We start from the raw sequence: 23,627 nt of genomic DNA, 5'->3' as shown, positions 1-23,627 counted from the left end.
CGCCAATCAGTCATGAATTAGAAGTAAGGAGAGGAAAGGTGGCTTGAGGAAATATTGGCTTTGACAGGTAGCACAGTAAGACTACAGATCTATTTTTTCACTCAGACGCTATTTCAAGAATGCTGATGAGATATTCTCCTATGTTTAGAACTCAGTCCCTCACCAAAGGAAAAGGTTGATTCAACTCTTCAACTCCAATGGACAAAATGAGCAGCGACGTATAAACACCGGTTTCTGTATTGTTATTATTATAGTGTTGTGACATAAAACTGGGTCCGTTCGATGGACAATTCAGATCTGTTCTTTTAGATGTGATGTCAGTGGATTAGGTTAGTGGTGGGAGGGGTGGAATTTGGCTGGGGTGTTTCTGTGTGTGTGTGTGTGTGTGTGTGTGTGTGTGTGTGTGTGTGTGTGTGTGTGTGTGTGTGTGTGTGTGTGTGTGTGTGTGTGTGTGTGTGTGTGTGTGTGTGTGTGTGTGTGTGTGTGTGTGTGTGTAGAATGGTTGGTGGAGGTTGTAGAGGGTTTGTGGTTTGTGGCTGGTAGGGGTGGAGTATGACATATGTGTGTTTGTATGTGTATGTGTGCATGGGCAAATGTGCCTGTGTACGTGTGTACATGCATGCACTGGAGTGTGTGTGCGTATGTGTGTGTGTGTGTGTGTGTGTCTGTATAGGGGGGTTGTGGAGGCTGGGTTGGGGTGAGTTAGGGGAGCTCTGCTCATAATAATGTCTTCTCCATAGCAGGACAATTATAGCACAGCATCTGGGCTGGCCGACAAGTGACCGTCGTCGCAGGCGGAGAGGATCTGTGCTTTGTTCCGTGGCAGCGGGGCGGCATTTAGGGGAACAGATATGGATTCTGAATGCACAGCAGGATTAGGCAATGGAGAAGTGAAGGGGATGAGAGGTGATGCAGGCGGTGTCACTACACACTCATACACAACATACACATTATAATATGGTACTGTACACATCCATACACAACATACACATTATAATATGATACTGTACACATCCATACACAACAGACACATTATAATATGGTACTGTACACATCCATACACAACATACACATTATAATATGATACTGTACACATCCATACACAACAGACACATTATAATATGGTACTGTACACATCCATACACAACAGACACATTATAATATGGTACTGTACACATCCATACACAACAGACACATTATAATATGATACTGTACACATCCATACACAACAGACACATTATAATATGGTACTGTACACATCCATACACAACAGACACATTATAATATGGTACTGTACACATCCATACACAACAGACACATTATAATATGGTACTGTACACATCCATACACAACAGACACATTATAATATGGTACTGTACACATCCATACACAACAGACACATTATAATATGATACTGTACACATCCACACATTATAATATGGTACTGTACACATCCATACACAACAGACACATTATAATATGGTACTGTACACATCCATACACAACAGACACATTATAATATGGTACTGTACACATCCATACACAACAGACACATTATAATATGGTACTCCATACACAACAGTACACTGTACACATCCATACACAACAGACACATTATAATATGGTACTGTACACATCCATACACAACAGACACATTATAATATGGTACTGTACACATCCATACACAACAGACACATTATAATATGGTACTGTACACATCCATACACAACAGACACACATTCTAATATGTTACTCAACACAAACACCCATAATTGTAAGGCTAAAACAGTCCAATGAGGGGTGTGGTTAGTGTATCTGTATGACATGGTGGGTTGATAGAAACGGAAACAGCACACCAGGAACTAACAAACCAACTGCACAAGCAGCTTCACTAGTTCCACATTTTCTGTTTGAGACAAAATGAGCCCCCCAGGGCTGAAAAGGGACCGTGTTTCAAAATCGCCTCAGCTGGACACTTTCAAACATCATTGTAGTGTTTCTGCACTTCTCAGTACTCAGTAGAATACTATTATGCTCTGGTTTTGAATTCCTTCTCCTTTTCCACAGAGGAGATGAAGACATATTATAATTAAGCAATAAGGCTTGGGGGGGGTGTGGCACCACGAGGTGCCTTATTGCTATTATGAACTGATTACCAAAGTAATTAGAGCAGTAGAAATGGTCACACACTGACCTTAGAGAGACGTTTTATTTCTCTATTTGGTTAGGGTGTGATGTGGGGTGGGCATTCTATGTTCTATTTTCTATGTTTTGTATTTCTTTGTTTTGGCCGGTTATGGTTCTCAATCAGGGACAGCTGTCTAATGTTGTCTCTGATTGGGAACCATACTTAGGCAGCCCTTTTTCCCACCTGTGATTGTGGGTAGTTAACTTTGTTCGTGGCACTTAGCCCTGTTGAGCTTCATGGTCGTGGTCTTGTTTTGTTGGCGACATTTATCTTAAATAAAAATAAATGTACGCTCACCACCCGGCACCTTGGTCCAGTTCTTTCGACGGCCGTGACAGAACTACCCACCACAAAAGGACCAAGCAGCGTGGTAAAAAGGAGGACTGGACATGGGATGACATCCTGGACGGCAAGGGATCCTGGACGAGGGAGGAGATCCTGGCTGGAAAGTTATGCCCACAAATATTCTAAAGGATTGTGGTCAGGGCTTTGTGATGGCCACTCCAATACCTTGACTTTGTTGTCCTTAAACCATTTTGCCACAACTCTGGATGTATGCTTGGGGTCATTGTCCATTTGGAAGACCCATTTGTGACCAAGCTTTAGCTTCCTGACTGAAGTCTTGAGATGTTGCTTCAATATATCCACATCATTTTCCTACCTCATGTTGCGATCTATTTTGTTAAGTGCACCAGTCCCTCCTGCAGCAAAGCACCCCCACAACATGATGTTGCCACACCCATGCTTCACGGTTGGGATGGTGTTCTTCGGCTTGCAAGCCTCCCCCTTTTTTCTCCAAACATAACAAAGGTCATTATGGTTTCATCAGACCAGAGGACATTTCTCCAAAAAGTATGATCTTTGTCCCCATGTGCAGTTGCAAACCGTAGTCTGTCTTTTTATGTCGGTTTTGGAGCAGTGACTTCTTCCTTGCTGAGCGGCCTTTCAGGTTATGTCGATATAGGACTTATTTTACTGTGGGTATAGATACTTTTGTACCTGTTTCTTCCAGCATCGTCACTGTTGTTCTGGGATTGATTTTCACTATTCGCACCAAAGTGAGCTCATATCTAGGAGACAGAACGCGTCTACTTCCTGAGTGGTATGACGGCTGCGTGGTCCCATGGTGTTTATACTTGTGTACTATTTTTCGTACTGATGAATGTGGTACCTTCAAGCGTTTGAAATTGCTCCCAATGATGAACCAGACTTGTGGAGGTCTATTATTGTTTGGCTGATTTCTTTTGATTTTCCCATAATGTCAAGTGAGTTGACTGAAATGAGCTCAAATAGCCTATCAGAAGCTTCTAAAGCCATGACATAATTTTAGTGTACTTAGTGTATGTAAACTTCTGACCCACTGGAATTGTGATACAGTGAATTATAAGTGAAATTATCTGTCTGTAAACAATTGATGGAAAAATGACTTGTTTCATGCACTTAGTAGATGTCCAAACTGACTTGCAATAACAATAGTTTGTTATCAAGAAATGTGTGGAGTGGTTGAAAAACGAGTTTTAATGACTCCAATCTAAGTGTATGTAAACTTCCGACTTCAACTGTATATTCTGCTATAGTCTTTCATCCTATATTCGTCTGTTGAACTTGACTGAACTGACTGTAAAATGTGTGCATATATTTTTATTTTATACAGGGGTGAGAGGATTTGTCAGGACTCTGAGAATGGTTTTGAACATCCAGCTTGGTCTGAAGACATTGAGTTAATTACTTCCCTTGGTGTTGGCTGCTTTTTCAGCCCTTCAATGCTTCTTCCTAATGGCTTACTTGTTCTGTTTGAGAACCGGACGTGGAGGAAGGAAGAGGAAATAAAAGTGATTCCAGACCCATCCTTTCTCTCCATCCTCCTCTCTTCAATATCAGCTGCTCCAGAGACCATAAAAGACCTTCTGCTCGTGTTAAAAAATATAATTCTGCTAGTTTCATTTTCTTTTCCAATCATGCTCCAAAAACATAATTGTTTCACTCCAAAGACATTACTGTTCCATGATTATAATTTACATGGTTGAGAAGTGCAAGAGGAGCACGTACATGTACTCAGCGACGCCCCTTCCCTCTGTTGACGCAAATCACACGTCACTAAAATGCAAGTTCATTGCCTTACATACAAGTATAGCCTTATACCAACACATGTAAAGTAAGATCTAATGTCAACAATGCACACATCATGAAACATATCATTGTTTAATTGTGGAGAAGGATAATACATTTTTTATATATAGTTATATAGTGAGTGATGGATGTACTGAATAGCTAAATAATTATATTGTTAATAATTAATAACCAATAATGATCAACACTGAAGATATGGGAAACAGGGTTATTGTCTGTACTATAGTGTTGCTATTGTTTTAGTATGATTCCATAAAACACTGTTATTTATCCTGGGCCTTGTACATTACATATTCTAACTATAACCTATTCCAAATGCACCATGATAATGCAAGTTTAGAACGTAATCCAGGCATCATCAAGATGTCTCTTGACACATAGGAAATGAGGATAATGCTTAACAAAATGTTTTTAAACCTTCACGTTCCTCTGGACCCCTGTGATTCTACCAAGGCTTTATAGTATTCATCTGAAATATAGAGACTTATAACTACAGCCAGACAATGGAGGTTAGACCAATTCATTATTGTGTTAAATCTAAAATGTATTCTCAGGCAGGATTAAGTATTGACTAATACAAAGCCTGTTTACTGCAGGTAATTACTATGATCATTCTATTATAATCTCATTAAGATCAATGTGTCTCTGTTGAATTCACAGAATGAATCTCCATACTATGAGTTTATTTATCAGGCTGTTTTCCTGAAGCATCTCTTTACTCTACATTTATAAATCATAATACCTCTTAAAAGGTGAATCACTTGCAATATTGTAACTCCTTGTTTTAACTTACACATATATATTTAAGTAATTTAAGGGAATGGGGCAATATCAGTAATTTAAGGGAATGGGGTAATATCAGTAATTTAAGGGAATGGGGTAATATCAGTAATTTAAGGGAATGGGGTAATATCAGTAATTTAAGGGAATGGGGTAATATCAGTAATTTAAGGGAATGGGGTAATATCAGTAATTTAAGGGAATGGGGTAATATCAGTAATTTAAGGGAATGGGGTAATATCAGTAATTTAAGGGAATGGGGTAATATCAGTAATTTAAGGGAATGGGGTAATATCAGTAATTTAAGGGAATGGGGTAATATCAGTAATTTAAGGGAATGGGGTAATATCAGTAATTTAAGGGAATGGGGTAATATCAGTAATTTAAGGGAATGGGGTAATATCAGTAATTTAAGGGAATGGGGGAATATCAGTAATTTAAGGGAATGGGGTAATATCAGTAATTTAAGGGAATGGGGTAATATCAGTAATTTAAGGGAATGGGGTAATATCAGTAATTTAAGGGAATGGGGTAATATCAGTAATTTAAGGGAATGGGGGTAATATCAGTAATTTAAGGGAAGGGGGTAATATGCCTTGATGAAGCATTGGATTGCAGACAAATAAATAATTGATGGTCCATTATTTTTATTCACTACCACACTGACTGATAACAATACTCTTCCTGCTAATTGTCTAGAAACCACCATTACAAATGTTAAAAGAGAAAATGTTTGCTCCTCAAATGAATCAGGGAATCTCATGTTGCTGTTTGTCTGAGGACAGATAGATGGACTGTATGTTCCTATCCCACCTCTATGAAAAGATAGGCCTGATAATGGCAACAGAATGCTGTACAACAATAAAATGCATTATTAACATTGTCACCTTTATTTAGTTAAGTGATAATGCCAGAGAAGCTGGTGTTTGGAGGATATATTGACATGGGTGTTGTTGGCAAACCATGCCAATATATCCTCCAAACACCAGCTTCTCTGGCATTATCACTTTTATACAACAGGTTACCAACATATTCAAATAATGATTGACATATTTTCAGTTTATTTTGATGAAATAATACTATTTTATCCTTCCACAAGATATAGGTATAATCCCATTCTTATGCCTTGCTTTCTAGCTAGCCAACTACGGCTAATTTACTGTCACGTCAAACAGTTTAAGCTGTTTTTCTCATGACATTTATTTGGATACATCCATAACAATGAGTTAATAAGCCTCGATTTCACCTGCCATAGGAAATGTCAGGACAGTTTTTCAGAGGAGCTAGCCAACAACACAGCTAACACAATCACTTCAAACTGAAGCTGGAAAGACTGCAAACTAGCTGCACTTCGTTTCGTTTCACCTGCTTTCTGTTGACATTTCTTTGTTAATATCCATAAAAATGACGCCAACTGATTCATGATTTTGACTGGCTGACAAACGCTGCCTGTCTGTCTGTCTCCTACCGACAAGTTCGTTACTATGGGACAGTTGGAGATCGAATTTGAATATTGAAACAATGTTGCAAATGTTGGAGAGACAGACCACAAGGTTTATACAAATCTCCGCTGTTGAAAACTAAATGTTAGTCTAAAAGAAATGTGAGATAATGTCTAGATGCTTTTCATAGTGGAGATCAAGTTTATAAATTGTCTGGCTGAGCTTGAGACAGTCAGATTGAAAATGTTTTTATTTTTTATTAAACCTTTCTATACTATTCTACTGTATCTTCGTCTATGCCGCTCTGACATTGCTCGTCCATATATTTATCTATTCTTAATTCCATTCCTTACTTAGATTTGTGTGTGTTGGATATATGTGAAATTGTTAGATATTGCTGCACTGTCAGAACTAGACACACAAGCATTTTTTATTGAACCTTTATTTAACTAGGCAAGTCAGTTAAAAAAAAATCTTATTTACATTGATTGCCTACATTTTAGCGTCATAGATTTAGCCGGTGGTAACTTGTGGAATAGACACCGGCTGGAATGCGTTTTTAACCAATCAGCATTCAGGATTAGACCCACCTGTTGTATAATTAAGTAATAAGGCACGAGGGTTTTTGGTATATAGCCAATATACCACGGCTAAGGTCTGTTCCCCGGTAGGCCATCATTGTAAATAAGAATTTGTTCTTAACTGACTTGCCTAGTTAAATAAAGGTACAACAAAATATATATATGAAATTATGCACAACGCATCGCGGGGTGCCTGGACATTACATCGCCTATTTCGAGTATTGTTATGTTGGTTGTTAAGACAATACACAAGTTGTAGTTAAGCCTCGAGCTGTTTTCACATTTTCCTTTGCCTCTCCCCATGATCTTTGTCTGTCTATATGCTGCCATCTGCTGGTACAGTTTAGACACCACCACATAACACAATTATTACTGTCACACTGAGGACATGGTGATGAATATCGAGTTTCTAACTGGAGAGAGTAGTAACTAATCAATGATTGAAAACTACATCAACAACTGTCTGATTTAGTGAAGGTACATTAGACCAGGACTATGGTCCTTATTGGACATGCCCCAGCAGGTCTTGACAGTCGTTAACTGAACACACACTGTTCTGTTTGACCAGAAGGCACACTGTACAGTATCTGTTTGAGCAAAAGTGCGACTACAGTTTAGTAAATTAATAATCCACAGCTAACCTGCATTATGCACTCCTTTAGAAGTGAGACTCTGCCTGCTGTCATAGCACTTACGAAAAAATATTCCAGTCAGAGTGCAGTATAACTGCAGTTAGAATGCAGTATATCTGCAGTATGGAGCAATTATTGCGTCCAAAATAAGACAGTCGACTGCAGTTACTGCACTTTTACCTCAGTTTCAAAACTACAATCAGCATTCTACTGGCTAGGTTTCTCTTCAGTCTTTGGCTGTAGATTACTCCTGCTCAGGTCCTCTGAAATACAGCACCCTATGCAAAACATTACCAACCACAGGCAATACTTTCTGGCAGCCTGATTTACCTATCATCAAAAAAAGTTCCTCTTTATGCAACCACTCTCAACTCAGTGACATTTAGGGAATGGTGTATGCCTAACTGACCAAATGATGTTGAACATACTTTGTATGTAGGATTTATTATACGACGACAGAATGACATTCAGACAGGTCATAGATCTTATTATCTAAAATAAAACAAAAACGAGTTGATTCACAACAAATTTAGAGTTCTGTGGAATTATTGTCGTCTACTCAGGAAAGACTCGTCATGGCCATCTTTCCCTCCTTCCTTTTATTAGAGTAGCATGCTTTTTTTTTCATAATTCAGGGGCAGGATCCAAACGAAGTCGATCGATATTGAAGATGGAAGGAGCAGCAACGCGCACTGTGATAACGTCTACCAGCAGCAGCACGGACAACTTTTCCACCTCTACTCTGGCATGTGATAGGCACTTTTTTCACACTGCTTCAGGGCTCCTCGTTTTCGCAGAAATAGTAAGTAGTCAAGTTTCAAGGTTCAAGCTGTAGGCTACGGGATACGCATGGTACATCTTCCAAAGACATGCTTACTTGCAGGTTCCTTATAGACCATGCAACAACAATAAGACATAATAAGGGTTAAGAATACGAACATAAATGACATGGCTCAATACAACAGAATAAACATTTTATAGTAGCATAAGTATAATTCAAGAAAGCACATTTTATCGTCCAATATTTACACTTGTACTGGAGAAGGTTGGGATGGGGGCAGTGTTTAAACTGGGCAGTATGACAAGAGTCTGGTAGCAAATCAAAATCAAATCAAATTGTTTGGTCACATACATGTGTTTAGCTGATGTTATTGCGGGTGTAGCAAATTGGGCTCCTGAGTGGTGATGCGATCTAAGGCACTGCATCTCAGTGCAAGAGGCATTATTACAGTCCCTGATTCAAATCCAGGCTGTATCACATCTGGCTGATTTTTGCTCATTCTTCAAGGCAAAACTGCTCCAGCTCCATTAAGTTGGATGGGTTCTGCTGGTGTACAGCAATCTTTAAATCATACCACAGATTATCAATTGGATTGAGGTCTGGGCATTGACTAGGCCATTCCAATACATGTAAATGTTCCCCTTAATAAACCACTCAAGTGTTGTTTTAGCAGTATGCTTAGGGTCATTGTCCTGCTGGAAGGTGAACCTCTGTCCCAGTCTCAAATCTCAGGAAGACTGAAACAGCTTTCCCTCAAGAATTATCCTGTATTTAGCACCATCCATCAATTCTGACCAGTTTCCCAATCCTTGCCGATGAAAACATCCCCACAGCATGATGCTGCCCCCACAATGCTTCACAGTGGAGATGAGGTTCTCGGGGTTATGAGAGGTGTTGGGTTTACGTCAGACATAGCATTTACCTTGATGGCCAAAAAGCTGAATTTTAGTCTCATCTGACCAGAGTACCTTCTTCCATATGTTTGGAGAGTCGCCCACATGCCTTTTGGTGAACACCAAATGTGTTTGCTTATTTTTTTCTTTAAACAATGGCTTTTTTTCTGGCCACTCTTCCACTCTACTTATACTTAAAGTGGTCCTATGGACAGATACTCCAATCTCTGTGGAGGTTTGCAGCTCCTTCAGGGTTATCTTTGGTCTCTTTGTTGCCTCTCTGATTAATACCCTCCTTGCTTGGTCCGTGAGTTTTGGTGGGCGGCCCTCTCTTGGCAGGTTTGTTGTGGTGCCATATTCTTTCTCCAAACATAAAGATGGTCATTATGGCCAAACAGTTCTATTTTTGTTTCATCAGACCAGAGGACATTTCTCCAAAAAGTATGATCTTTGTCCCCATGTGCAGTTGCAAACCGTAGTTTGTCTTTTTATGTCGGTTTTGGAGCAGTGGCTTCTTCCTTGCTGAGCGGCCTTTCAAGTTATGTCGATATAGGACTAGTTTTACTGTGGATATAGATACTTTTGTACCTGTTTCCTCCAGCATCTTCACAATGTCCTTTGCTGTTGTTCTGGGATTGATTTGCACTTTTCGCACCAAAGTATGTTCATCTCTAGGAGACAGAACACATCTCCTTCCTGAGTGGTATGACAGCTGCGTGGTCCCATGGTACAGATGAAGGTGGTACCTTCAGGTATTTGGAAATTGCTCCCAATGATGAACCAGACTTGTGGAGGTCTCCAATTTTGTTTCTGAGGTCTTGGCTGATTTATTTTCATTTTCCGATGATGTCAAGCAAAGAGTCACTGAGTTTGGAGGTAGGTCTTGAAATATATCCACAGGTACACCTCCAATGGACTCAAATCATGTCAATTTACCTATCAGAAGCTTCTAAAGCCATGACATAATTTTCTAGAATTTTTCAAGCTGTTTAAAGGCACAGTCAATTTAGTGTATGTAAACTTCTGACCCACTTGAATTGTGATACAGTGAATTATAAGTGAAATAATCTGTCTGTAAATGTTTTGGGAAAAATTACTTGTGTCATGCACAAAGTAGATGTCCTAACCGACTTGCCCAAACTATAGTTTCTTAACAAGACATTTGTGGAGTGGATGAAAAAGCTTCGTAGTAAAGGGAGTGAATACATATACATGCACCACTTTTCCGTTTTTAATTAAAAAAATTCACTTCACCAATTTGGACTATTTTTTGTATGTCCATTACATGAAATCCAAATAAAAATCTATTTAAATTACAGGATGTAATGCAACAAAATAGGAAAAACGCCAGGGGATGAATAGTTTTGCAAGGCACTGTACATATGAGATGAGTAATGCAAGATATGTAAACATTATTAATGTCACATTATTAAAGTGGCTAGTGTTCCATTTATTAAAGTCGCCAATGATTTCATGTCTGTGTACATAGGTGGCAGCCTCTCTGTGCTAGTGGTGGCTATTTATCAGTCTGATGGCCTTGAGATAGAAGCTGTTTTTCAGTCTTTCGGGTCCCAGTTTTGATGCACCTGTACTGACCTCACATTCTGGATAATAGAGAGGTGAACAGGCAGTGGCTCGGGTGGTTGTTGTCCTTGATGGTCTTTTTGGACTTCCTGTGACATTGGGTACTGTAGATGTCCTGAAGGCGAGCCCTGCGGTTGTGGGCGGTGCAGTTGCCATACCAGGCGGTGATACATCCTGACAGGATTCTCTCAATTCTGCATCTGTAAAGGTTTGTAAGGGTTTTAGGTGACAAACTATTGCGCCTTCTTCACCACACTGTTTGTGTGGGTGGACCATTTCAGTTTGTCAGTGATGTGTACGCAGAGAAACGTAAAACTTTCCACCTTCTCCACTGCTGTCCCGTTGATGTGGATAGGGGGGTGCTCTCTCTGCTGTGTCCTGAAGTCCACGATCATCTCCTTTGTTTTGTTGACATTGAGTGAGAGGTTGTTTTCCTGACACCACACTCCCAGAGCCCTCACCCCCTCCCTGTAGGCTGTCTCGTTGTTGTTGGTAATCAAGCCATACCACTGTAGTGTCGTCTGCAAACTTGATGATTAAGTTGGAGGCGTGCTTGGCCACGCAGTCATGGGTGAACAGGGAGTACAGGAAGGGGCTGAGTACGCAACCTTGAGGGGCCCCAGAGTTGAGGATCAGCGAAGTGGAGGTGTTGTTTCCTACGTTCACCACCTGGGGGTGGCCCATCAGGAAGTCCAGGACCCAGTTGAGCAGTTGTATCAGACCTCATGCTCTGACCGTCTGCCAGATGTTAAGGGAGGGAGAGAACAGATTGTGGCTGGGGTGTGTCGGGTCCTGGACGATGCTGCATGACTTCCTCAGGCACTGTTTCGAGTAGATGTACTGGATGGGTGAGACCACGGTCCCATGATGTACTGGGCCGTCTTTACCACCCGCTGGAGGGCATTGCAGACGTATATGGAACAATTCACGTACCAAATCAAATGTATTTATATATAGCCCTTCGTACATCAGCTGATATCTCAAAGTGCTGTACAGAAACCCAGCCTAAAACCCCAAACAGCAGGCTGTGATACAAACGGTAAGGACATTCTTGATGGTGCAGGGCTAGTATTTGGAAAGGACTCGGGGCGGCATTCTGTTGTTCCCTCTTGACAACAGGGGTGGTGGTGTTGGTCCATGACACGTCCTTGGTGATGTGGAAACTGAGGAACTTAAAACTAGTGACTCTCTCTACTGCAGTCCGGTTGATGTGGATCGGGACATGTTCACATCCCTGCTTCCTGAAGTTAACAATTAACTCCTTTGTTTTGCTGACTTTGAGGGACAGGTTGTTGTCATGACACCACAATGCCACAATGCCAGTTCACTTACATCCTCCTTATAGGCTGACTCATTGTTGTTGGTTATCAGGCACACAACCATGTTGTCGTCAGCAAAGTTCATGAGGGAGTTGGTGTCGCGCAAAGCCACACAGTTGTGGATGAACAGGGGGGGTACAGCAGAGGACTGAGGACACCCCTGGGGGGCCCCTGAGTTAAGAGTCAGTGTGGAGGAGGTGTTGTTGCCAATCCTCACAGCCTGTGGTCTACCCCTCAGGGAGTTCAGGATCCAGTTGCAGAGAGTGATGTCCTAACTGCAGCACAAACATATTTGTGTCCAAGTTCAATATAATAATTTTTTAAAATCACTTTGGCAGTGGCTTTTACCATCTTTCTCACAATAACTGCCATCAGAATTCATGGAGGGAATCAATATCGCTTTGTTGATTAAACAAATTAAACACATTATGAAGATCAGACATTTTATATTGTTCATACCTTGTATCACATGGCTAATTGTACCCTTATCATAGGGGCACAATTAGTTCTGATAAAGGGAAGAGTTTGTCATTTGCTTTTATACAGATTTGCATTCTGTTTGACCTGTATATTTTATGTGCATTTTATACACATTTTGCATAGACTAATGACCTGTATGATGTTTTTTCACAGATGGTGACATGACATTGTATTGAACACTGCACTGAACTGAATATTCAATTATTTCACATTTTTCAAGGAAATATAACTGGAGAAAATGACCATAATGTCAACCTACTTCCTGTAATATAGACTACTTCCTGTAATATAGACTACTTTCTGTAATATAGAATACTTTCTGTAATATAGAATACTTTCTGTAATATAGACTACTTTCTGTAATATAGACTACTTTCTGTAATATAGACTACTTTCTGTAATATAGAATACTTTCTGTAATATAGACTACTTCCTGTAATATAAACTACTTTCTGTAATATAGAATACTTTCTGTAATATAGACTACTTTCTGTAATATAGACTACTTTCTGTAATATAGACTACTTTCTGTAATATAGACTACTTTCTGTAATATAGAATACTTTCTGTAATATAGACTACTTTCTGTAATATAGACTACTTTCTGTAATATAGAATACTTTCTGTAATATAGAATACTTTCTGTAATATAGACTACTTTCTGTAATATAGAATAGATAGAAAGTATCTGATATTACAGAAAGTATTCTATATTACAGAAAGTAGTCTATATTACAGAAAGTAGACAGACATTGGTTCTCAGTACAGTGTTTTATCTTTCTCTGGAAAGGGAAGTTGCTTAAAAAACAAGGTCAGTTTCATTGTCCATTTTCCTTCCAGCATCAGAGGAGAATGTGACCAAAAGAGCCTCCTCTTCCACTTAGGCCAGACATTCTTTTTTCCTGTTTCATGAAGCAACCAATGAAACATTATTTTCTTTTAATAACAGGAAGGGAGGTTTGCAGTGCAACAGAGGACAAAACTTCCCATTATTTACAGTAGCATGCAGTATAACAATCTGCATCTATAGATTTATCATGATCAATGTGTGACGGCATTCTGAAAGAATGAGCAGATCAGATAGATGTCAGTCAGCTGCGGGTTTCATTTCGGTTCCAGGAATACAAACTATGAAAAACCACTTGGCAATTATGTTATACTTTGTATAGCTGTTGTACTGTTTAAGATGAGAGTTTGCAGGTAAACAGATCACTCTACACTGCACTGGATCCTGTGCATATGATTTGATTCATGATATTATTTAGATTAATTTTTTTATTTTGATGTCTTTCTACAGTATGTCTTCAAGATAGGCACAGCAAATGCATTTAAATACATGATAAGGTAGACACCACCAGACCACAGCCATCACTGACTATATGTGCTATTCCCTGTATAGTGCACTACTTTCTACTGGAGCCCTATGGGCCCTGTTAAAAAGTAGTGCACTATAAATGGAAAAGGATACCATTTGGAATGCTGGCTCTATGCTTCCCTGTCCCCTCAGGTGTTTGGTCTGCTGGTATGGATGCTGATAGCAGGGACGGAGTACTTCCGTGTGTCTGCCTTTGGGTGGGTCATGTTTGTGGCCATCTTGTACTGGGTCCTGACGGTCATCTTCCTCATCATCTACCTGACCATGGCTTACAACAGGATCCCTCAGTCCCCTGGACAACTGTGGTACGACACATACTACAACACATAATACAGCATTATTTGAAACTTGAGTGATTGAGGTTGTTTATTATACATCTAGTAATTGAATAATTGTGGACTATTTATGTAACAGAAAAGGAGGTAACTGCCTTGATGGTTTTGGGGGAGAGAGCAAATAGATGAACCAAGTCTTTATGAATGTGATCAAATGAAACCATTCTATAATGTGTACTACCCTACAGTATCTGAGCCAGCCAGGAATCCTGTTGTTGTCATTCTACAGGGTCTGTTCTTCAACAGTAGTGCTACAGTGATGTATGTGGTGTTCTACAGGGTCTGTTCTTCAACAGTAGTGCTACAGTGATGTATGTGGTGTTCTACAGGGCCTGTTCTTCAACAGTAGTGCTACAGTGATGTATGTGGTGTTCTACAGGGTCTGTTCTTCAACAGTAGTGCTAATATGTGTGGTGTTCTACAGTTCTTCAACAGAGTGCTACAGTGATGTATGGGTGTTCTACAGGGTCTGTTCTTCAACAGTAGTGCTACAGTGATGTATGTGGTGTTCTACAGGGTCTGTTCTTCAACAGTAGTGCTACAGTGATGTATGTGGTGTTCTACAGGGTCTGTTCTTCAACAGTAGTGCTACAGTGATGTATGTGGTGTTCTACAGGGTCTGTTCTTCAACAGTAGTGCTACAGTGATGTATGTGGTGTTCTGTCTGTTCTTCAACAGTAGTGCTACAGTGATGTATGTGGTGTTCTACAGGGTCTGTTCTTCAACAGTAGTGCTACAGTGATGTATGTGGTGTTCTACAGGGTCTGTTCTTCAACAGTAGTGCTACAGTGATGTATGTGGTGTTCTACAGGGTCTGTTCTTCAACAGTAGTGCTACAGTGATGTATGTGGTGTTCTACAGGGTCTGTTCTTCAACAGTAGTGCTACAGTGATGTATGTGGTGTTCAGGGGGTCTGTTCTTCAACAGTAGTGCTACAGTGATGTATGTGGTGTTCTACAGGGTCTGTTCTTCAACAGTAGTGCTACAGTGATGTATGTGGTGTTCTACAGGGTCTGTTCTTCAACAGTAGTGCTACAGTGATGTATGTGGTGTCTGTTCTTCATACTGTTCTTCTGTTCTTCAACAGTAGTGCTACAGTGATGTATGTGGTGTTCTACAGGGTCTGTTCTTCAACAGTAGTGCTACAGTGATGTATGTGGTGTTCTACAGGGTCTGTTCTTCAACAGTAGTGCTACAGTGATGTATGTGGTGTTCTACAGGGCTGTTCTTCAACAGTAGTGCTACAGTGATGTATGTGGTGTTCTACAGGGTCTGTTCTTCAACAGTAGTGCTACAGTGATGTATGTGGTGTTCTACAGGGTCTGTTCTTCAACAGTAGTGCTACAGTGATGTATGTGGTCTGTTCTTCAACAGGGCCTGTTCTTCAACAGTAGTGCTACAGTGATGTATGTGGTGTTCTACAGGGTCTGTTCTTCAACAGTAGTGCTACAGTGATGTATGTGTGTTCTACAGGGTCTGTTCTTCAACAGTAGTGCTACAGTGATGTATGTGGTGTTCTACAGGGTCTGTTCTTCAACAGTAGTGCTACAGTGATGTATGTGGTGTTCTATAGGGTCTGTTCTTCAACAGTAGTGCTACAGTGATGTATGTGGTGTTCTATCTGTTCTTCAACAGTAGTGCTACAGTGATGTATGTGGTGTTCTACAGGGTCTGTTCTTCAACAGTAGTGCTACAGTGATGTATGTGGTTTCTTCAACAGTAGTGCTTGATGTATGTTTTCTAACAGTAGTGCTACAGTGTGTATGTGGTTCAAGGGTCTGTTCTTCAACAGTAGTGCTACAGTGATGTATGTGGTGTTCTACAGGGTCTGTTCTTCAACAGTAGTGCTACAGTGATGTATGTGGTGTTCTACAGGGCCTGTTCTTCAACAGTAGTGCTACAGTGATGTATGTGGTGTTCTACAGGGTCTGTTCTTCAACAGTAGTGCTACAGTGATGTATGTGGTGTTCTATTGTTCTTCAACAGTAGTGCTACAGTGATGTATGTGGTGTTCTACAGGGTCTGTTCTTCAACAGTAGTGCTACAGTGATGTATGTGGTGTTCTACAGGGCTGTTCTTCAACAGTAGTGCTACAGTGATGTATGTGGTGTTCTACAGGGTCTGTTCTTCAACAGTAGTGCTACAGTGATGTATGTGGTGTTCTACAGGGTCTGTTCTTCAACAGTAGTGCTACAGTGATGTATGTGGTGTTCTACAGGGTCTGTTCTTCAACAGTAGTGCTACAGTGATGTATGTGGTGTTCTACAGGGTCTGTTCTTCAACAGTAGTGCTACAGTGATGTATGTGGTGTTCTACAGGGTCTGTTCTTCAACAGTAGTGCTACAGTGTTATGTGGTGTTCTACAGGGTCTGTTCTTCAACAGTAGTGCTACAGTGATGTATGTGGTGTTTGCAGGGTCTGTTCTTCAACAGTAGTGCTACAGTGATGTATGTGGTGTTCTACAGGGTATGTTCTTCAACAGTAGTGCTACAGTTGTATGTGGTGTTCTACAGGGTTGTTCTTCAACAGTAGTGCTACAGTGATGTATGTGGTGTTCTATCTGTTCTTCAACAGTAGTGCTACAGTGATGTATGTGGTGTTCTACAGGGTCTGTTCTTCAACAGTAGTGCTGTGATGTATGTGGTGTTCTACAGGGTCTGTTCTTCAACAGTAGTGCTACAGTGATGTATGTGGTGTTCTACAGGGTCTGTTCTTCAACAGTAGTGCTACAGTGATGTATGTGGTGTTCTACAGGGTCTGTTCTTCAACAGTAGTGCTACAGTGATGTATGTGGTGTTCTACAGGGTCTGTTCTTCAACAGTAGTGCTACAGTGATGTATGTGGTGTTCTACAGGGTCTGTTCTTCAACAGTAGTGCTACAGTGATGTATGTGGTGTTCTACAGGGTCTGTTCTTCAACAGTAGTGCTACAGTGATGTATGTGGTGTTCTACAGGGTCTGTTCTTCAACAGGTGCTCTGTATGTGTGTTCTATCTTCTTCAACAGTAGTGCTACAGTGATGTATGGCTGTTCAACAGGGTCTGTTCTTCAACAGTAGTGCCCAGTGATGTATGTGGTGTTCTACAGGGTCTGTTCTTCAACAGTAGTGCTACAGTATGTATGTGGTGTTCTACAGGGTCTGTTCTTCAACAGTAGTGCTACAGTGATGTATGTGGTGTTCTACAGGGTCTGTTCTTCAACAGTAGTGCTACAGTGATGTATGTGGTTTCTACAGGGTCTGTTCTTCAACAGTAGTGCTACAGTGATGTATGTGGTGTTCTACAGGGTCTGTTCTTCAACAGTAGTGCTATAATGTGTGGTGTTCTACAGGGTCTGTTCTTCAACAGTAGTGCTACAGTGATGTATGTGGTGTTCTACAGGGTCTGTTCTTCAACAGTAGTGCTACAGTGATGTATGTGGTGTTCTACAGGGTCTGTTCTTCAACAGTAGTGCTACAGTGATGTATGTGGTGTTCTACAGGGTCTGTTCTTCAACAGTAGTGCTACAGTGATGTATGTGGTGTTCTACAGGGCCTGTTCTTCAACAGTAGTGCTACAGTGATGTATGTGGTGTTCTACAGGGTCTGTTCTTCAACAGTAGTGCTACAGTGATGTATGTGGTGTTCTACAGGGTCTGTTCTTCAACAGTAGTGCTACAGTGATGTATGTGGTGTTCTACAGGGTCTGTTCTTCAACAGTAGTGCTACAGTGATGTATGTGGTGTTCTACAGGGTCTGTTCTTCAACAGTAGTGCTACAGTGATGTATGTGGTGTTCTACAGGGTCTGTTCTTCAACAGTAGTGCTACAGTGATGTATGTGGTGTTCTGTTCTACAGGGTCTGTTCTTCAACAGTAGTGCTACAGTGATGTATGTGGTGTTCTACAGGGTCTGTTCTTCAACAGTAGTGCTACAGTGATGTATGTGGTGTTCTCTACAGGGCCTGTTCTTCAACAGTAGTGCTACAGTGATGTATGTGGTGTTCTACAGGGTCTGTTCTTCAACAGTAGTGCTACAGTGATGTATGTGGTGTTCTTCAACAGGGCTACTGTTCTTCAACAGTAGTGCTACAGTGATGTATGTGGTGTTCTACAGGGTCTGTTCTTCAACAGTAGTGCTACAGTGATGTATGTGGTGTTCTACAGGGTCTGTTCTTCAACAGTAGTGCTACAGTGATGTCTTGGTGTTCTACAGGGTCTGTTCTTCAACAGTAGTGCTACAGTGATGTATGTGGTGTTCTACAGGGTCTGTTCTTCAACAGTAGTGCTACAGTGATGTATGTGGTGTTCTACAGGGTCTGTTCTTCAACAGTAGTGCTACAGTGATGTATGTGGTGTTCTACAGGGCCTGTTCTTCAACAGTAGTGCTACAGTGATGTATGTGGTGTTCTACAGGGTCTGTTCTTCAACAGTAGTGCTACAGTGATGTATGTGGTGTTCTACAGGGTCTGTTCTTCAACAGTAGTGCTAGTGTTCTACAGGGTCTGTTCTTCAACAGTGATGTATGTGGTGTTCTACAGGGCCTGTTCTTCAACAGTAGTGCTACAGTGATGTATGTGGTGTTCTACAGGGTCTGTTCTTCAACAGTAGTGCTACAGTGATGTATGTGGTGTTCTACAGGGTCTGTTCTTCAACAGTAGTGCTACAGTGATGTATGTGGTGTTCTACAGGGTCTGTTCTTCAACAGTAGTGCTAAGTGATGTATGTGGTGTTCTAGGGCCTGTTCTTCAACAGTAGTGCTACAGTGATGTATGTGGTGTTCTACAGGGTCTGTTCTTCAACAGTAGTGCTACAGTGATGTATGTGGTGTTCTACAGGGTCTGTTCTTCAACAGTAGTGCTACAGTGATGTATGTGGTGTTCTACAGGGTCTGTTCTTCAACAGTAGTGCTACAGTATGTGGTGTTCTACAGGGTCTGTTCTTCAACAGTAGTGCTACAGTGATGTATGTGGTGTTCTGTTCTGTTCAAACAGTAGTGCAGTAGTGCTACAGTGATGTATGTGGTGTTCTACAGGGTCTGTTCTTCAACAGTAGTGCTACAGTGATGTGATGTATGTGGTGTTCTACAGGGTCTGTTCTTCAACAGTAGTGCTACAGTGATGTATGTGGTGTTCTACAGGGTCTGTTCTTCAACAGTAGTGCTACAGTGATGTATGTGGTGTTCTACAGGGTCTGTTCTTCAACAGTAGTGCTACAGTGATGTATGTGGTGTTCTACAGGGTCTGTTCTTCAACAGTAGTGCTACAGTGATGTATGTGGTGTTCTACAGGGTCTGTTCTTCAACAGTAGTGCTACAGTGATGTATGTGGTGTTCTACAGGGTCTGTTCTTCAACAGTAGTGCTACAGTGATGTATGTGGTGTTCTACAGGGTCTGTTCTTCAACAGTAGTGCTACAGTGATGTGTGGTGTTCTACAGGGTCTGTTCTTCAACAGTAGTGCTACAGTGATGTATGTGGTGTTCTACAGGGTCTGTTCTTCAACAGTAGTGCTACAGTGATGTATGTGGTGTTCTACAGGGTCTGTTCTTCAACAGTAGTGCTACAGTGATGTATGTGGTGTTCTACAGGGTCTGTTCTTCAACAGTAGTGCTACAGTGATGTATGTGGTGTTCTACAGGGTCTGTTCTTCAACAGTAGTGCTACAGTGATGTATGTGGTGTTCTACAGGGTCTGTTCTTCAACAGTAGTGCTACAGTGATGTATGTGGTGTTCTACAGGGTCTGTTCTTCAACAGTAGTGCTACAGTGATGTATGTGGTGTTCTACAGGGTCTGTTCTTCAACAGTAGTGCTACAGTGATGTATGTGGTGTTCTACAGGGTCTGTTCTTCAACAGTAGTGCTACAGTGATGTATGTGGTGTTCTACAGGGCTCTGTTCTTCAGGGTCTGTTCTTCACAGTAGTGCTACAGTGATGTATGTGGTGTTCTACAGGGTCTGTTCTTCAACAGTAGTGCTACAGTGATGTATGTGGTGTTCTACAGGGTCTGTTCTTCAACAGTAGTGCTACAGTGATGTATGTGGTGTTCTACAGGGTCTGTTCTTCAACAGTAGTGCTACAGTGATGTATGTGGTGTTCTACAGGGTCTGTTCTTCAACAGTAGTGCTACAGTGATGTATGTGGTGTTCTACAGGGTCTGTTCTTCAACAGTAGTGCTACAGTGATGTATGTGGTGTTCTACAGGGTCTGTTCTTCAACAGTAGTGCTACAGTGATGTATGTGGTGTTCTACAGGGTCTGTTCTTCAACAGTAGTGCTACAGTGATGTATGTGGTGTTCTACAGGGTCTGTTCTTCAACAGTAGTGCTACAGTGATGTATGTGGTGTTCTACAGGGTCTGTTCTTCAACAGTAGTGCTACAGTGATGTATGTGGTGTTCTACAGGGTCTGTTCTTCAACAGTAGTGCTACAGTGATGTATGTGGTGTTCTACAGGGTCTGTTCTTCAACAGTAGTGCTACAGTGATGTATGTGGTGTTCTACAGGGTCTGTTCTTCAACAGTAGTGCTACAGTGATGTATGTGGTGTTCTACAGGGTCTGTTCTTCAACAGTAGTGCTACAGTGATGTATGTGGTGTTCTACAGGGTCTGTTCTTCAACAGTAGTGCTACAGTGATGTAACAGTAGTGCTACAGTGATGTATGTGGTGTTCTACAGGGTCTGTTCTTCAACAGTAGTGCTACAGTGATGTATGTGGTGTTCTACAGGGTCTGTTCTTCAACAGTAGTGCTACAGTGATGTATGTGGTGTTCTACAGGGTCTGTTCTTCAACAGTAGTGCTACAGTGATGTATGTGGTGTTCTACAGGGTCTGTTCTTCAACAGTAGTGCTACAGTGATGTATGTGGTGTTCTACAGGGTCTGTTCTTCAACAGTAGTGCTACAGTGATGTATGTGGTGTTCTACAGGGTCTGTTCTTCAACAGTAGTGCTACAGTGATGTATGTGGTGTTCTACAGGGTCTGTTCTTCAACAGTAGTGCAGTGATGTAGTGCTCTACAGGGTGAACAGTAGTGCTACAGTGATGTATGTGTTCTACAGGGTCTGTTCTTCAACATGTAGTGCTACAGGGTCTGATCAACAGTAGTGCTGGTGGTGTTCTACAGGGTCTGTTCTTCAACAGTAGTGCTACAGTGATGTATGTGGTGTTCTACAGGGTCTGTTCTTCAACAGTAGTGCTACAGTGATGTATGTGGTGTTCTACAGGGTCTGTTCTTCAACAGTAGTGCTACAGTGATGTATGTGGTGTTCTACAGGGTCTGTTCTTCAACAGTAGTGCTACAGTGATGTATGTGGTGTTCTACAGGGTCTGTTCTTCAACAGTAGTGCTACAGTGATGTATGTGGTGTTCTACAGGGTCTGTTCTTCAACAGTAGTGCTACAGTGATGTATGTGGTGTTCTACAGGGTCTGTTCTTCAACAGTAGTGCTACAGTGATGTATGTGGTGTTCTACAGGGTCTGTTCTTCAACAGTAGTGCTACAGTGATGTATGTGGTGTTCTACAGGGTCTGTTCTTCAACAGTAGTGCTACAGTGATGTATGTGGTGTTCTACAGGGCCTGTTCTTCAACAGTAGTGCTACAGTGATGTATGTGGTGTTCTACAGGGTTGTTCTTCAACAGTAGTGCTACAGTGATGTATGTGGTGTTCTACAGGGTCTGTTCTTCAACAGTAGTGCTACAGTGATGTATGTGGTGTTCTACAGGGTCTGTTCTTCAACAGTAGTGCTACAGTGATGTATGTGGTGTTCTACAGGGTCTGTTCTTCAACAGTAGTGCTACAGTGATGTATGTGGTGTTCTACAGGGTCTGTTCTTCAACAGTAGTGCTACAGTGATGTATGTGGTGTTCTACAGGGTCTGTTCTTCAACAGTAGTGCTACAGTGATGTATGTGGTGTTCTACAGGGTCTGTTCTTCAACAGTAGTGCTACAGTGATGTATGTGGTGGCAGCAGCAGTGGACGCAGCCTCAATCAGCCATGCTGTTAAGGGACGCCATAACTACAACTGCTGGGTAGCATCCACAGTAAGAAAACCACCTCAGACCTCCCCGACAGACATTTAAATCATGCCAACTTTTAAAATATACCACAAATATGATTTATGATTACAGCGATATTAAAATATACAATAATACAATGCTAAATATATGTCAACAAGACAGATAAGAGATGTATGATTCCACTGTGTACCATCCAGAATGCTATCTATTTGGTCCATTTAAGCCTACTCAAACTCATACCCAGTATTGTACTGAATTTGAATGTTTTCATATGTCTGTTTTTCAGTTCTTTGCCTTCCTGGTGTCACTCTGCTATGCAGGAAGTACATATTTAAGTTTTAAATCGTGGAGATCAAGGGATGAGGAACAATAACCAATCACAAAGGACAGCTAAAGTATATCCGTTATGGAACACAAGAAGAATGCAACAACCACTCCTTCCCTTTGGAATGCATTTATATATTTAATTTCTGTTATATACCTGTTATTTTAGAGTTATAGTGTGTTTCATCTGTTGGAATGACAGACCCTGAACCTCAGTGGTGTTTTTACTTCTTATTCACTCATGAGTTTAAAAAAATTACATTTGGATGAAAATGACTGAAGCTAACAAAGTGGCTATTCTGTTTTTCTGAAGCTGGAGATCAAAGCTTTAACTCCAATATTAAAATGGATTGGACAGTAATGTTGTCCCACACTAGATGGTGCTACAATACAAGGCTAAGAAACAGGGCTGATGAAGAACATTACAGTTCATTCTCTTTTTGATTATTATGTGTTTCCAGTTTCAGGAAACTTGGTGTACTTCACAGGAGTACATTTTCAATTAGACATTTTTTTTTTCAAAAGGCGTTTTTGGGCGGAAATGCCTACTCGAACATGTGAACTTTCATGTGCCTTAATAACAAACTTGTATGCCATCTGTAAATACGAATAAAACATTGCAAATTGCAAGCCTAGTTGGTTTATCCACAGAAAAGACAGCAACCTTCTTGCTAGCCATGATTGGCTGAGATAATGAGTGGAAGGGACATACCAAGAGATGAGTTTGGATTGATCTGCCATTTAGCACGCGTCTGTCTATTTGAGCTGGTCAGTATGTGTTGGTAATCGTGTC

At 41.0% G+C, this 23,627-nt stretch overlaps 1 pseudogene; it reads left to right on the top strand.

Moving 5' to 3' along the window:
* Positions 1–8,270: 8,270 nt before the first annotated feature.
* Positions 8,271–23,464, top strand: LOC118381160 (CKLF-like MARVEL transmembrane domain-containing protein 8; annotated as a pseudogene).
* The last annotated feature ends 163 nt before the right edge of the window (positions 23,465–23,627 follow it).

Source organism: Oncorhynchus keta, unplaced genomic scaffold, assembly GCF_023373465.1.
Source record: "Oncorhynchus keta strain PuntledgeMale-10-30-2019 unplaced genomic scaffold, Oket_V2 Un_contig_8045_pilon_pilon, whole genome shotgun sequence".
Taxonomy (NCBI): domain Eukaryota; kingdom Metazoa; phylum Chordata; class Actinopteri; order Salmoniformes; family Salmonidae; genus Oncorhynchus; species Oncorhynchus keta.
This window is presented reverse-complemented; position numbering and strand designations above follow the sequence as displayed.